Source organism: Stegodyphus dumicola, chromosome 4 (genome assembly GCF_044657685.1).
Source record: "Stegodyphus dumicola isolate Sdum_Otavi_A_Nest chromosome 4, ASM4465768v1".
NCBI lineage: Eukaryota > Metazoa > Arthropoda > Arachnida > Araneae > Eresidae > Stegodyphus > Stegodyphus dumicola.
In genome coordinates this window covers 134,971,012-134,987,404 of record NC_140771.1, presented here as the reverse complement: position 1 = coordinate 134,987,404, position 16,393 = coordinate 134,971,012, and the positions used below count along the sequence as shown (strand labels likewise).

The following is a 16,393-nucleotide window of genomic DNA, read 5'->3' as shown; positions in this document are numbered from 1 at the left end:
TGTTTGTAGGAGGAAGTGTAGAACACGTAGACAGAAACACATTCGTTTTTGGTGTTCTTTTACAACACATGTCAGAGAGCACGGGGAGAGATAATTAAAATAGTCATGAATGAAATAAGAATGTTAAGAGAAATATAATTATACATGTTACTTGCCATTTCATTGTGTAACATTTCATTAAACTAGTTTTCCTTCCAGATCTCTGGAAGGAACCAGATTTGAATAAGAGCTCCTGTTTGGATGCAGTACAGATGAAAAAAATTGTGTATCCTGGGAGCTGCTGTTGTAAAAACAAATTTCTTTCTTTTAAATTTCTAGTTTCTAGCGAAAAATATTTGTAAAAGATTGGCCTCGCGTTAGATTCTAGAGCTAAAAGTTTTCAACAAGGTCGTTTTAGACCTCAGTTTCAAACTAATTAACTCTGGCGGGAAGTATGTAAGGATCTTAAGTTTTACTAACGTTTATTTTATTTTAAATCTTTACTATCACTTCTTATTTTCTACCTCCGGCCAGAATTATAAGCGTTAAGGTTTTTATGCAAAGTTTGTCTGGCGAACGCCAAGTATTTAAGTTGTGGCTTTTTGCCAAGCGAGAGAGAGGAAGCAGTGAGTCGAAGCAGGCCGCTTACCTTAGAAGTTTTATGCAGTTCCTTGTTGCCTTCCAGGCCAGAGGTTTAATCCTCTTGATAAATTTAAACGTATTGTAGTGTTCACAGTTCTCTGTACTACATACGCTTCCTGTTAATATAAGGCCAATCTTCCACGTTTATTATTTTAAAGTTAAATTAGAGTTTAGTTCTATTTTTATATTTTTACGTTAGACCCCGAGTAGCGGGTCTGTGTATTCCGAAGTACGGAAGTTTTTGTAAATAGAGAAAAATAAAGGGTTTTGTATACCCTTCTTGTGTATCCTGTCTACTTCCCACAATTAGTGAACATAGCTTTAGTAAGCTCTCTGTTCCGAGTCAGGTCCTTGCATGTTCCCGAAGAAGGTAAGAAGGAACATTGAACCTGATAATATTAATACTATATATGGGTAAATTGCTAAGAAATCAACTCTTTCATTTCCATAGAATCCAAGATGATAACGCACATAAGCGAAATGGATATCAATTCCCCTATGTACTGACAGGTAACAGAGTTTCGAATACTAATGTGTTGCTGCTGGTAATGCTGCTCAAAAGATGAAGATAATAAAGAAAATCAGAACGTAAAAAGTGCTTCCTAAATATGCTGTCCCATTGTCCTTGATCCATCTGATGGCTAGATAAACGCATAGAATTTCTTGAAAAACTGTGCATTTATTTCGAATGCGGTGCTTAGAATAGCAAATCACAAGTTTGTCTTTAAAATGTAGAAATGCAAGGCCTTCGCGGTATTAGTGGATATAGAAATTATTGTTATTAGTGGATATAGACCTTATTGTTCATTTTACTGGCATCATCAAAGTAAATCATATGAAAATTTTCAATTGTCTCTTTGTAATCGCAGAAGTTTATAGACTCTAAAGTAGAAGGATGAAGAATATCGGAAAAGGAGTCATCTCCATTTATGCAGTCTTCAAAAGTATCAGTTGCCAGTGCCTCGAAAATATTATTCTTATATTCAGTTTCGAAACCAATAGGCGAAACTCCTGCAAGAACTAAAGTACCCTCATAACTTAAATTTCTAGATCCACTAAATAACACGAAGAAGAATTCTCTGTTGATTCTTTCACAGATTTCTTTTGTTAACCTTGTGCGGACCTGTTTTTGTACTAGTCAAGTATCTGTATTTTAAGAAACTTTTCTCTTCCTTCTTATTTCATTTTCCTACCAAAATGAAAATTTAAATGACGCCACACAATTTTAAGATCCCTGATTCTTCTTGGAGACTATCCTTTTGATCCTGAGCAGATCTGTTCTGTGAACATCACTGAAATAGAATTTCAATGACGTATATACAAAATATCAGTGAGTTCAGAAATAGTATTTAGGTAGCAAAATTGGAGAGTTTGAAGTAGAAAAGTTCGCTACGAGTAAAGCGGTTTACGCCGAGAATGAGTTTATGGCCTCGAGCGAGGTTTATGTCGCGTGTTTGCAAGTAGCTCTGTAGCTGAATATTTGTGCTAGCCACTTACTTTAGCTTATATCGATATTTCAGACTCGGCTTTGCTGTGTGCAGCCGATGAATCTGATTTAGATTAATATAGGAGCCAGTCGTGTAGTTGAAATTTGCTTCATTCTGATTATACATACTATTGTTACTTAGCCACAAGTGGTGGTTAGTTTGTGAGCACCGAGCGTCTTCATGTTCTGTTCGGTTTAGTTAAAATAAAAAGGTTGTTATAACCTTCGTCGGCAGTCCTCTGTTTTTCAGGACGTAGCGAGAATTCGCCGTCTCGTCTTTAGTAGGGTCTACATTTTATGCTCCCGAAAAGAAGAAGATTCTACAACATTCCTTTAAAACTATGTTTCTATGCACGAGAGCCGTACGAAATGAAAGACACACTGCTTACACATCAGTTTCTTGACTTCACAGATTACTCCAAAAGTATTATTGGCAATTCCGGGAAAAGTATTAATTTCTTCATATTTAGTAGAAGGAAATTCGATATGCTTTTTTCATGTTAATTTTTAGTCAAGTAATAACACCAAGATACTTAACACTTTCTATAAATTCCAATGGAGAATCATCGAGTATCAAAGCGGCAATATTTTATTCATCAAAATTTCTGGAAACAATCATAGGTTTACTTTTTCAAGGACTAAAAAGTGAGTTTATGAGAGATCGCCCAGATGGACACAAAGTCCAGCACTGTTTGTTCTCTCAACAGAATATTAGTCAAAGTCTTTCCTTGGACTTCCAAGAGTAAGTCATCTGCAAATGCAGTTTTTAAGCAACCGTTGAGATGACTTGAAAGATATAATAAGTTACACACACAGAGTTTGGACACAGAGTCGTAAGGAAACCCTTTTTTCAGAGAATAAACCTTACCTTTGGACACAGGTCTTCGTGTTTAAGAAGCTTTTAAGCAGATTATAGATATTATGTGGTTTAATAGCATCTTTTAAAATTTTTAAGATAGATGGCCATCAAGCATTATCGAAAGCAGCTTAAAAATCCAGAAAAATAAGAACTGTTGCAAACTTTATTTGCTTTCCATACTGCAAGATACTATTAAGGCAAATAAGGTCATCTTCAGCAGACTTCCGAGGAGTAAACCCAAACTGAGAATCATTGTAAAAACATTTCTGATTCAAATACCAGTTTATTATATTAATGAAGAGACTTTCAAGGCATTTTCCCCGAGTAGGTAATAGGCTAATGCATCTAATATTATCAATATAAGAAGTTCATGTATCTAAAGTTTAAGGGATTAAAACAACCTGAGCTGTCTTCCATCGTGCTAGAAAAACTCCTGATGAGAAACAAAGATTGAAATGTCTTGGGTTTTGGGGTGTCTCAATCGCAAAATCCTGGGTGTGGAGAATCCTCTTCCAGCACCCTTTTAGTTCGGACGCCACTGTAGAGACATTAGGTATTTTTTTAAAGCAGGCAGGATGAAAAATTAGCAACGCATCGAACCACGGACCTCTGGTACACCGGCCCAGCGTGCAGAATCACTACATCACGAAGACACGCTAGGAAAGCGGGAGAAATACCTTATAAGGTCAATATAACTCCAGCCATGCGTGGAATTGAAAGTAGATCCGCAATATTCATAAATTAGAAACAAAATGATTTGCACTAATAAAATCGCCAAGCCTCGTTCTTCTAGCATCAGTAATAGGACTATGACAAATCGCTGATTTGCTATTCGAATCCATACCACATAAAAAATTGCAGGGTTTCTTAATCGTAAAAATTCGTGAAATTTTTAATAATTCTATATGAATATTAGTTTTGGCTCAAAATATGCAGAACAAATAGTCAAGTCAGAAAGAGGCATTCATTTTTATATTCAAAACAACAGTATTATATACCGTATGACCAAAGTCCAAAAAAGGAGAAAGATTCTGATTACGAATAACAACAGAAGACTTGACAACTTCTACTTCAGAATCATAGTAATCTTTATATTTAACTAAAAGGCCAGCAAGAGAACCTTTATAAAAGTGAACTCCTGAATCAGTGCTGCATCAATAGCACATTTTGATTTGTGTAAATTAATTTGTACCAAAGAAATAGCTGAACTGACGGACTTACCCATAATAAATTTTTAAAGCTGCAAGATTCATCATAAATGTATGGCTGGGGCAAGTTCTAGAAAATGCCTTATGATTTACATTAACTTTCTTAGCTGCATTTTTCGGGTTTTTTATTGAATCTTATGGAATTAATATACACTTGCACTTCTTTTTATAGTAGCATTCTGAACTCTTATGCTGACATTAGAGCAGCAATACCGAGTTAAGAGATTTCTGCAATCAAGACTTCTGTTACAACCTAAATATTTAAAACACCTACTCAAAACTACAAAATATTCAGCTTTTCACATATTCCACATCACTTTAAGTCGGCCGTAATTTAACTGATAGTACGTCGAAATGATTTAAACACTTTTTTCTACTGTTCTTTCTTTTTAATTTTCCCGTTGTAAAAGAATCCTGTGAGAATCATAAACCCCTTACTACTCAACTTTGTTTGCACTGATGAAACCAGTTCCGTACGCTTTTCGCTTTTTTCTGTTCGTTTTTGATAATAAATACACCTTTCTTTATAGCAGTAATTTAGGTAAACCTATGCTTCAACAAGGGTCACAATCTCCTGCTAAATAATTTTCATACAAGGTTCTACAAATTATTCTATGTTGAGCTTATGCTTCAACAAAAGCTGACGAACATTATAAATTCAGCATTTTGTAGCTGTATATCTTGGCTTAATATTTTATTTATTGTTGTTGTATGTATTTAAAGACTTTGCAATTGATTTCTGCATCGGTGGATTTCTCTTGTTGCTAATGATTTAATTTTAGAAACATTAAAAACAGTACCTACCTTTTCCGGATATTTTTCCGGATTCGTTTGGAGTCTTCTTTCCGTGCAGAGGTAATGGCTAACGGCCTTTCCCTTTCCGATTAATAATGTTGCTTGTGTTACACTATTCTTATATTATTATATTCTTATATTCTATTCCGATTAATAATATAGCTTGTGTTATGTAACAACTGCAAAACCCATGTACTATTTATTACATTTATTAATAAGAAATACTATTAACAGAGGCACCTTTATATTCGTTTTAATATCTAATAATATCTTTCTAATTGGCACACCATTTTATGCATGTATAATTTGAAGTCAGTTTATCATTAATAATGATAATCAACTTTCGGAGATACTTTTACTTGTTGTGTATAGTTACTGTTAAGGAAGAATATATTTGAATATTTTGTAGCGTTTACGCCAAGCAATTCATAGCTAATTACCAGAATTTTGGCGAGGTTAATTCTAGGATTTCGCACTACGATAATGTCCCTATTCATAATGCTCTTGTCCGTTAAATTTTGTCGAAAAATTCAACAAACATGATCTCGAAAGTTCTGTATTAATCATATTGACCTGATGTAGAACCTTGTTACTTTTTCTTACTCCCATAGTTAAAATTTTTATTTCATGATCATCATTTTGATTCTATTGATGAACGAATCTTGAAGCAATTCAGGAAAACAGTTTCGCACTGGGTCATCAGAGTTAAAGGATAATGACAGAAATAGAACGTAACTGATACGTAACGAAAAATTATTAATAGAAATAATTTGTACAGAATTATTAGTTAACATAAATTGCAGTGTTTGGCAGTTGATTATTCCCAAAATATTGAAAATCGGAAAATAATGGAAAAATGAAGTTACCTCTTGTGGAAAATATTTTTCGTATAATCACCTCCGTCAGATATGTATATCTCACATCTTGATTTCATAGACTTTACCAAAGTTTTGATCAAGTCTTGTGGAATCGCATGCCAATATTCTAAAAGTGCATGTTTCAGCTCCTGGAGAGTTTATTAAATTAATTCAATTTAATTCAAATTTAAATAATGAATATATAATAATTTCAAAATTCTTTGGTCATTTTCAAGCGACAACCAAAAGAATTTTCAACAAACACACATTTCTGAATTATACCTGGAATCAGAATCATTTATCATGAATCAGAATTCATTTAATAAATATAAATCAGGAAGAGAAAAAAATTCAAATGAAGTAATTAAATGAATTAATTAAAATAAAGCTAAAGGATTTTAAAAAAACGTCCGTACTAAGTTAAAATTTAAAGCTGAAAAATAAAGCCTTCATTATTTGAATTCATTATTGAAGTCGTAATATACCCCCGTGTGGCTCAAAGTTAATTACACAATTTAATGCAGACCAACAGACGTAATTTCCTTGATCGAGAGGAAAATTAGAAAATTTGTAATAACTAGTAACTTGAAAATCAACATGGCAAATGTACAGCCTACCAAAAAGCGCAAAAGCATAGAAAACGCAGAATTGCTCAATTTATGAATGTTTCGGGGCCAAGTCTAATATTGTTGATTTTCAAATGAACTGACATATTAATATTGATGATGAAATGGGAAAAGGAAATTTTATGCTAAGGTTTTCCGTATCAGTATATTGAGAAATATTAAAAACATAGTGATTACAAGGAAGCTTCGGAAATATGTAAATGCACATTTACTAAGGTACTCAAAAATAATCTCTCCAACAAAAGAAAAATTCCATCGATTGAGGTTTTTAGAGCAGCGTAGGAGTTTGTAAACGGCAGTAGAGATAGGTTTCGTTCCTTTTCTCACCTCCTAAAAAAAAGCTCAGTTTTAACGTTTTTCGATGTAGAACACGGGAAATACGCCTTCGACTGCATTTGATAAGTCCAGATAAAATTCTTGCTTCTAACTCATCTGACATTTAGGAAGGAAATTTTACATTGTCTTCAACTGCTTACATATAGCAGTAACAATCGACAAAGAACTAAAAAAGGGATTTTTCACTATTCTAAACGCTGCATTTTAGTGCCATTTTCATTAAATATAGAGTAATGAAAATAACATTTTCATTCATATTTAATTTTATTTCATTCATATTTAATGAAAATGGCACGCCGTAGATAATAACAAAACTGAAATTTATAGGGAAAACAAAAGACTCTCAGTTCGTTTTTTCTGAAACTTCTCCCTCATATTTCTAAAAGTTGCTAAAAGTTTTAGGCTATACCTCATCAAAATTTTACATTTTTTTATGTTCAGAATCTTGAATTAACATTTCAACAATACCTTTAAAAATCTCTTAAAATCCGTATGCGATAAAAGTACTTAATAGCTATAATTGTAGTAAAAGTATTACAAGTTAATTATAACTTAATAGTTATAATTAATTTGTAATACCTTTTTTTTTTTTTTTTTTTTTAGTTTTTCCCCAGCCCAAAAAGTGTTCTATTTAATTGAATTTAAAGCTTCCATGGGAACGTAAAACTTATTTGTTCTCACTAAATCAAAAATTTAAGGAAAATCAAGTGCCTCTATAAAATGCTTTGCCTTTTGCTAGGATACAAAACGTTTTTCAATTACACTATTGTTGATTAAGAAACAAAGCGAGAAAGTACATGGCCAAGGATTACTGCCATGGCCTTGATTCTTCGATTGACTTTGTGTTTTGCCTGTGCAGACAGATGGTAACATTGCATCATTGTCACCCAAGGCCTAGAGAATATTTTCGGTTTGTTGTATTGCAGGCAGCTAGAATGCATCTTAGATGTCTTAAAATTTAAACAACGAGAATGACGCATCGCAACGCAATGTCTTGTTGGTGGCTCCCTTCTCCCTTCTGTTCTTCGGCAATAGGATTGCGAGGAGGGGGTGGGAAAAGTTTATTTCGGTCTTCCATCCCAAGCGGCGTATTTAGAGAGTGTGATCATCTCTTGGAAAGTTAGTGTTCGACGAGAGACCCGACAGACGACCGAGAAGAACCTCTGCTTCGGCCGAGAAAAACTTCTGATTCTTTTATTGTTCGAGAGCTCGAAACACAAAAGTAAGCAGTTTTGTTTCTTCAGTTAACGCATTGTATGTTCATGTGAAATTGAAACTCTTTTGTTGCATCTCCCAGAATTCCTAATTTCTTAATGTACCAATGCTTCTGACTTCGAAAACGTATGCTCTCAACGTTCATTAGTACGAAAACCTATAATAAATAATAACCAATCAGACCTATAATAACCAATCAGAAATCTTGTTTACCAGATTTTTTATTTAAAAAAAGGAATGTAATATTGGAATATTCAGTGACATAAATATGAACCCATATTTAATCTACAAGAGAGTCATAAGAAATAGTGATTGAATTTCGTTATTACTAATTTTGTTTAACTAAATTTCATTTTTATAAATATTATTTTAAGAAAAAGAAACTTTATTTAGAAGACTAAGTATACCACATAAGTTTTAGTTGTATTAAGACACTATTAATGGTAAATTATTTGTAAAATATATCATATAAGTTAATGATTTACATATTAAAAAGCAACACTTCTGTGAAATGAAATAAAAATTCTGTACCTTTTATCCAAGAGATTCTTAACTTATTTCTGCAGGATAAAACGAGAATTAATGGTGACTTGACAAGCAATGTAATTCTTGCTATGCTTTTAGTTTCCATCTTTTTCAAAATTAGTTTCATTTGATTGTTATAATAAGTATGTTATTCTTTCTTTGAAAATAGAGTTTTCAGAAATTCATCCTTAATTATAATAATAACTTAAAATTCACTAATAATCATTGTGGATGGATCATTTTAGACCATCATAGATGAATTTTAAACATTTGAAATTTGTATCATGCATTTTAATGAATTTGTAATCATTTTGAATTATAATTGCGCAACAATGAATTCGTTGCATAGAATTACAGCACTGGATGTTTTTAAATATTTATTCGGTAGGAAATTATTTTTCCTACCTTCTTCAAATATTTGTAAAATGTGCTAAAAGTACTCTAATATGCAAAGTTATTTCTTTGGCTAGTTACTGTAATATAATTAAAGCAGTTAAAGTCTGCAGCTAGTAAAATTAGCACCTAATAACATGATTTTCCATTAATTTTGGAAATTGTAAAGCAAAATGGGGTCTGGCTTTCTAAATTTTTTATTTAATCTTTGAATTCCATACTGATCATCAAATGAATTGAAACTTTTTAAACTTCTGAGCAGGTATATGACCTTAATTTTATATATAGTGCACCTGTGTTTTGTTTAGAATCCTTCTAATATATTTACATTCAAATATGGATGGAAGCTTAATCAGATTTCATAAAAACAAGAGCACCGATGTATTCCCGAAGTGTTCGGAACCGAATTAATCGAGAAATTAAACACATTAAAAAAGTGGTATTTAGCTCCAAAGAAACATTTTCCGCTCTGTTTTTCAATAACTAAAACACGATCAATAAATTCAAATGCTTTTATTATAAATATTTTTTAATTCACTTTTTTCGTAATTTATTTCCATACTCCAAAAATTGCAGTATTCATGTCTGGTCATTTTTCTTCTCTGGCCTTTTTTCTTCACTTATTTATTTGTAGCAACAAATTGCGTTGGTTATTGTTCAGCGAACTGTAAGGTTTTGTTCAACATAAGAATCAACTTCCATAATATGATCTGACACGTTTTCACCCATTCCAATAACTTTTTTAGTTGTTCAGCTGTTAATTTAAAGCAGTTAAATTTATTCGTCATTGTCTAAATTGTTTCCCCGTTTCTTGTAAATTACGTAATATCTTAATTTATGTTAATAAGCGTTTAATTATCTGGATCATTAGTGTTCGAGTTGCAATCAATTACTTTCACGGAACCCAACTCGCTTAATTCAAATAACTGTCCAGTTTCCAGTATGTTAGTCTTTACTTTAGTAAAATGAGATTCAAAACCGATGAAAACATTTATGCAATGTTGGTATGATAATGTTTCCATGCTGTCTTGATATTACTTGCCGTTAATTCATGTGACGCTTCGCTACATTTTCAGTAACGTTTGTCATATTGTATCTCTTTCCATTTATGTAAGAATTCCATTTAAGTAAGAACATTTCCTTCTGTTGTAGATTTATAACATGTGGGAAATAATTCTGTGAACTTACTTTTAGAAATTATTTTCATTTTGCTCGATTAAAATCCAGATTCTTTTGAAATTTTCAAACCGCATTTTTAGAATCTAGGCCAACCGAAGCCGGAGTATGCGTGTAATGCTCTATGTTATTCCTTTGCATCTGTATGCATATGTATAACAATGGTCTGGACTCAAAAGTATGTGAAGTCTCAGTTTTATTTAATACTGTTCACATTTCAGAGGATATATAAATTTACAGTTTATTTTAGAAAGACACAAATACACATGTCCCTCATACCTAGTAATCGCTCTGAAAAACTGGTCGTTGTTATTTACGGAACTTAATGAAATTCGTCGTATTATATTGTAGGAAAGTATATTTTCTGGATTTTATATTTTGTATTCGTGAAGACTTTAAACCAATTTTAATTTTATTAACTATTTTTATAATTTAAAACATTACTTAAATACATATATATATTAGTAAAAGAAAAAAGGAAATGTAAGAAAGTTCAGATTTTAACGTCAACCAGAGTGTTTGGTAAGGCCTTTTATGCTCTCGCTGAGCTCGCAATTGTTGTCACATCTTTTTCAAATGTATTCCTTTCTTCTTTAAAAATAATTCTTGACGATAACATTTAATAGTAATATTTTTTTATTCTGTTGTCATATATTTTCTTTATTATTTATTTAAAAATATTACATGGCGATAATACTTGGTAGTCACATCCTTTTACCTGAAAAGTAATAGGCCTACAAAAGTAATACGGACAAAAAAAAAAAAAAAAAAAGGTGAGGATCGAGACTAATTAGCACCTCTAATGCTAAAAATTTGTTACGGTAATTACAATGTGTTGAATGTTTCTGTAGAATTAATGAATAAAAATCGTAACTATATTTATTTACAATAGCAGGGCCTGATGGAAAATATATTGTATTCGCAAAATATTTTCTAGAAAATTTTATACTTTTAGAAATGTATTGCTTTTATTCATTGATTCTTGGCTAAATAAAATTACTTTATGATAGCTATTTGTTTATTGCAAAAAGCAGTCCTTGCAAGATTACGTGATCGTATCTACAACAAATGAGTAACTCACAAGGTGGCAGAAAAGAAAAACGTTCACCTTGAAAAGTGTCACCGCTAAAGAGCACACGAATCCCAAGAAAAACCATGATTAGCATGTGATATCGCTATCTGGCAAGTTGTACTCTCATTACTCTAATTTGTTGCAAATGAAAGCTTCCCATTAAGAAAGTGTTTAAAAAAATTTCAATCTGTAAATATTCTATCTATGCAAGTTATGCGTTCTGTTCCTCATTTCGGCTTACAACTGATGTACGTTCCTTTTCCGAAACATGCTGAGGTAAAAAATGAGGATGAGAAGTATAGGAAAAATAAATAAATAAACAAACATAAAGTCAACAAAAATAGGAAGAACGGAGAAAATGAGATTAAGGGAGGGAAAAAAGTCAGCTTAGGAGAATGTATTAAAAGTACAGCAGCAAATCTTACTGAGAAAATGACATCAGATAACCATTCATGAAAAACATTTCGCACTGTTTATGTCTCAGGCTTATGTTTCTTTTTCTAATGAAGGGCTTTAATCTATCGTTTCTCTGAAAATTTCTTACAGTTGCTATAAGCCTTAATTTAACTTTCATTTCAGATGCCAAGCCTTCAGGGAAATTTCTTTAAAATGTTTGGAGAGTTAAATTGCGTTACGTTGTACTGCTAACTACTTATGATCCGTTTTACTTCCTTATACGAAGTTAAAAGAAGTATTGTAATCACAAAAAAAATTCTGGTATCATATTTAAACAGAAATATTTATTTTGACCGTTTCTGAACTCATTCGGACGATTTTTTATGCATGTGACGTCTGTACATAAGGACAGAATACTTAAGGACTCTTTTTTCCAAAACGTATTCTAAAACGGATTTAAAATGCATTTAAAAGGGATGTTTTTCGTGACGTCTGTACATATGTACACCGCATAACTCCTAAACTGTGAGTTATAGAAAGCTGAAATTTTGTATATAGGACTGTTATAACTGCTATAACATCTAGCTGTGCCGCATGCTTTTTTATTGTAATTGGCAGTACCAAACGTTTATATATACACCTACTCCTTTACTCGGACTTTATTTTCGCAGTCGTTGGTCGTAGTTATATATTTGCAATCACAGAGATGTGTTTTAAATGCAAAATTGACCGGGATTTCAAAATTTGCAATTTTTGATGTAATATTCCTCTTGCCTTGAAAAATCGGTTAATTAAGTTAGAATAATTGGAGGAAACAAGTTCAATGAAGTGTAGGAAAAATACAGAAGTATTCTAAATAACGAACATTGCTATATTTAAAAATAATTAATTTTGGACAAATAATGAAATCTTTACTTACATTTAGAAAATTTTAATACTCGTTATGAAAAAATTTACAAGAAATTTACAAGTTACAAGAAATTTGTCTTCCGTGTATTTAATTTAAAAATTTGCCATTTTTATGTCGTTTTCAGCTTGCCGTGAAGTATCGGTTTAGTAAGTTAGGATAATTCGAGGAAATAAGTTTAAATGAAGTGCATCCACAAATGTGTGTTATATAATAGGCCATACAAGGAAATCATGTGATATCCACATCAGATATTTTTACCAAGTATTGCCGCTGCAACAACATTCAGTAGCCTTACATCGAAAACAGAAAGTTTGCAAACAAATGACCTGATCATCGACGTCGGATTTTATTTACTTTAATGACTTATCAATATTTACTATTTTGTTTTAAAAATACAATATTTTATTTTAAAAATTTCTCAAATTCACTTCACTATAACTATATGCTGGTCCATAAATTGAGCGTCTTGTCGCTGTGAAACTGTAAAACAGTCTCGGTAGGCTTCATTTCCATTTGAATTTAAAAATATGTTTAAATTTCCTTTAGTGACCCGTATTGGGCTTCATTGACTGCTGACGTGTGTTGGTGAACATCAACACACGTCAGCAGTGTATGTTTAAATTTCCTTTAGTGACCCGTATTGGGCTTCATTGACTGCTGACGTGTGTTGGTGAACATCAGCCTCTAGTTGACTGGATAGTGTACCTTAATCATTATCCAGTCACTATCCATATGGTCATTAGTGACCACAAATCTTCCCAGATACAATTGCGTTTCCATATTAGTTTCATTTAAATCTCTATCTAAACTTATTGCTTTGGCTCAGAGTGGTGACTTGGTGGTTGATCTCATTTGACCTCTAAATTATCTGTCTTTAGTGACCTTGATGGGTATTGATAAGGACTGCTAACCAGCAACGTTGACGAATAACGATGTCCTTCAACTGAATTTTTATTTTAATAATATGTCTCTAAATTTACTGTCTTGCCTTATTATGTTGACATATGAATGACCCTCAACCTGTAGGACGCAAATGACTCTAAACTGCATGCCACCCGCGACCAATACTTTCGTGCACGATGGCCTCAGGTTTAATTTTACTACAGTGCGCTACAATGAACTAGAGGTTGATGCCAAAGGACCTTCCCCTGTAGTTCATCAATGACCAGCACTCCTGAAAGGCACCAATGTGCCCCGATTTAAATGTACCTGAAGCCCCTGTCTAAGTATGTAGCGCCACCCATATCATAATATTTTATAGGATAAGCCCAAGTAACTCTCAACAAGTAGATCACCGTAACCTTAAGGGTATTAAAGGTACTGCTGCCTTGACTGATAGGTATGCTTTGATTTAATCTTAACTTAAATACCTATCTAAATTTACCTCACTGATGTCCTTCGGTTTAATTATTCTGATTGATCTTCAACTTACAGATCACCGATGAAACGAAAGGCTATGTTCCGTTTTAAAATGTGGCTAAATTTAATTCACCACCTCATAACCATATTCTGTTGGTTGACTACCATTGTTGGTGCCCTGCGTCACTGTTGACCAACAGCCTTCAAGGACAGCTGTATCCTTCTATTTAATATTAACCAAAAATCGATTTAAATTTACTCACCCCGTGACTATCATCCAATGGCTTTGACGGATACTAATGTAATTAGATACAGTTTAAAGTTATGTGTCTGTTTCAATATAATTCATCTCTGCGAGAAATTCTCAGATTCTTAAAAATTCTAAAAAATGACACGGAAACAAAATTTTTAGGACGTGTTAATGGAGAGTTTATGAAAGTAATTACCAGCTTCCTGTATGATCATAGAATTATAACTAAATATTTAATTGACAGGCAAATTGATCAGTACTTAATCAGGCAGAATACAGAACGACCAATAAAGGTGGTAATCAGAGGTTTACCAATTGATCTACCTGAGGAAGAAACTTAGTTAGAAAACTTAGGATTCACAGTGCTGCCCAACCGGTAGAGAGATTAGCGTCGCTGACTGCCGATGGATGTTTGTAAATGTATATTGTCGGTGCGACATGGTGACACTCTAAATATGCGGCGAGCCGAAAGTTCTCTCGCGTTGTTTGGTCGAAGGGGTCGAAAATTGCGTTCCTTGCCACGAGGAATTACATGGGATTGGGCTGACTATGTCAGACAAGTAACCATAAGCAACAACAGGATTCACAGTAAATAAGGTGGCGCAGTTGTTTAGATTCAAAACCAAAAGACCAATACCCTTCTATCAAGCGCATCTTAAAACTTAACTTAGGTATTGAGCGAATATATGATATCACTAACTTTCTAAATTTTATTATCTCTGTATTTCCATATAAAGTCAGAGGCGGTGGCAAAATTGCCGACACTTAATCAGTATTTTGAGTTCTGTAACCTCAAGCCGAGGTGTGCTAAGTGCACCGGTTTCGCACAAAATTTAGATTGTAATGCCAAGAAATTAGATGTGGTAATATGTTGTAATTCACATTGCAAATTTTCTCGGATGTACGAAGTTCCCGAAGCTTCAAGCTTCCAGTGTTAAGACCAAATCTAGTTCTGCACGTGTAAGTAATTTAAGTGCAAAGACGATTGCTGTTACAACAGATATTTCTTATGATAATATTATACAGGGCAAAACTAATGTTTTTAGATGCACGCAGGTCAATAACGCTGAGCAACTTAGAGTTCCAGCATTTGATGAGATGCTTAACATATGTAAAGATTTATTTATTCTATTTAAGGAACTGGGTAAAATGTTCAAGGAAATTTCCATATCTAATGTTATTAGAAAATTTACTGGTCCTACCCTTTATATACAGGCTACGGAAAGCTCGACAGACAAACGTTTCATTACTTGTTCGATTTCGGAGGACATTTTAATGCAGCAAACTAATTTTAACATTATCTTTGATTTTGTATTAATTTTTCCTCAAAATGTTAAATGTATTGCTAAGTACTCTTGATGATTGTTAGTAGTCTTTGACTATCTTTATTTTATTCATTCTTTTTATTGTCGTTACGTGGCTTGTTCTTAAAATTTCATTAGCTCAGCGGTTTTTTATACCTATTTACACACCCAGCGACTCTATTACGTGACTAGTGACTCTGAAATCTCTTCAGATACTTGCTATTTTTTTTGACTAATTTTCATCTTTATATACATAAGTCTGCCCAGTTTTTTCGAGAACTGATTTCGAAGCTGTCAAGTATATTCGATTTGGGATAGGGCTTTCGCCCAAGCACCCAGGTGTCTGACACCATTCCTACAGTGTTGACGTATGGGATTTAACCGCACGTGACCGTTATTCTCAAGGTCGCTAGTTACCCTGAACTGCCCTGAAACGCACTATGTGCTTCGATTTAAATTAAACTTTAAAATATAGTTAAATATATTATGCTGTTCTCACTAATGCATCCAGACGGTATAGTGGTTAGGGGAGTCTACTGCGGTACCGAAGGGCCCGGGTTCGAATCCCAGAGAAGGCATGGATGTTTGTAAATGCACAGTGTCTCTGCGGCATGGGGACACTCTAAATATGAGGGAGTCGAAAGTCCTCTCATGTGGTTTAGGGGTAGGAGAAGAGGGGAGTCTAAGGGGACCCTTCCCTGGACTGCTCTTCCTCAGAACTGGGGCAGAAGTAGAAGTCAATCTGGCAACAAATCTTTCTTATAATACATGGACAACAACAACAGCAATAATTCTAGCTACGGACCTATTTTTTAATCCAAGTGGCTCTCAAGCGATACGTCAGATGCAGCTGACAGCATTGTGGGGCCCCGCCGCCTAACAGCATATTCTCAGTAGAATTTTCCCCATATTTTTCAGAAATTAGAAATGAAAGAAGAAATTAGAAATGCACTCATCAAAGTGTTTCAAAAATTTTTGAAGAGTTGCGTTACGCTACGTTGGATG

At 33.3% G+C, this 16,393-nt stretch overlaps 1 protein-coding gene across 2 annotated transcripts in view; it reads left to right on the top strand.

The window, feature by feature from the left end:
- The window catches only part of LOC118199830 (32 kDa beta-galactoside-binding lectin-like), a 95,810-nt gene that overhangs the window by 36,019 nt on the left and 43,398 nt on the right, over positions 1–16,393 (top strand). Inside the window, exon 1 of one of the 2 annotated variants that reach the window (XM_035371687.2) lies at positions 7,853–8,010. The exons of the other annotated variant lie outside the window; for it this stretch is intronic. The gene's annotated coding sequence lies outside the window, so the exon portion shown is untranslated. Of the gene's footprint in view, positions 1–7,852; positions 8,011–16,393 lie in introns of those variants that run through there. 2 annotated transcript variants of the gene reach the window in all.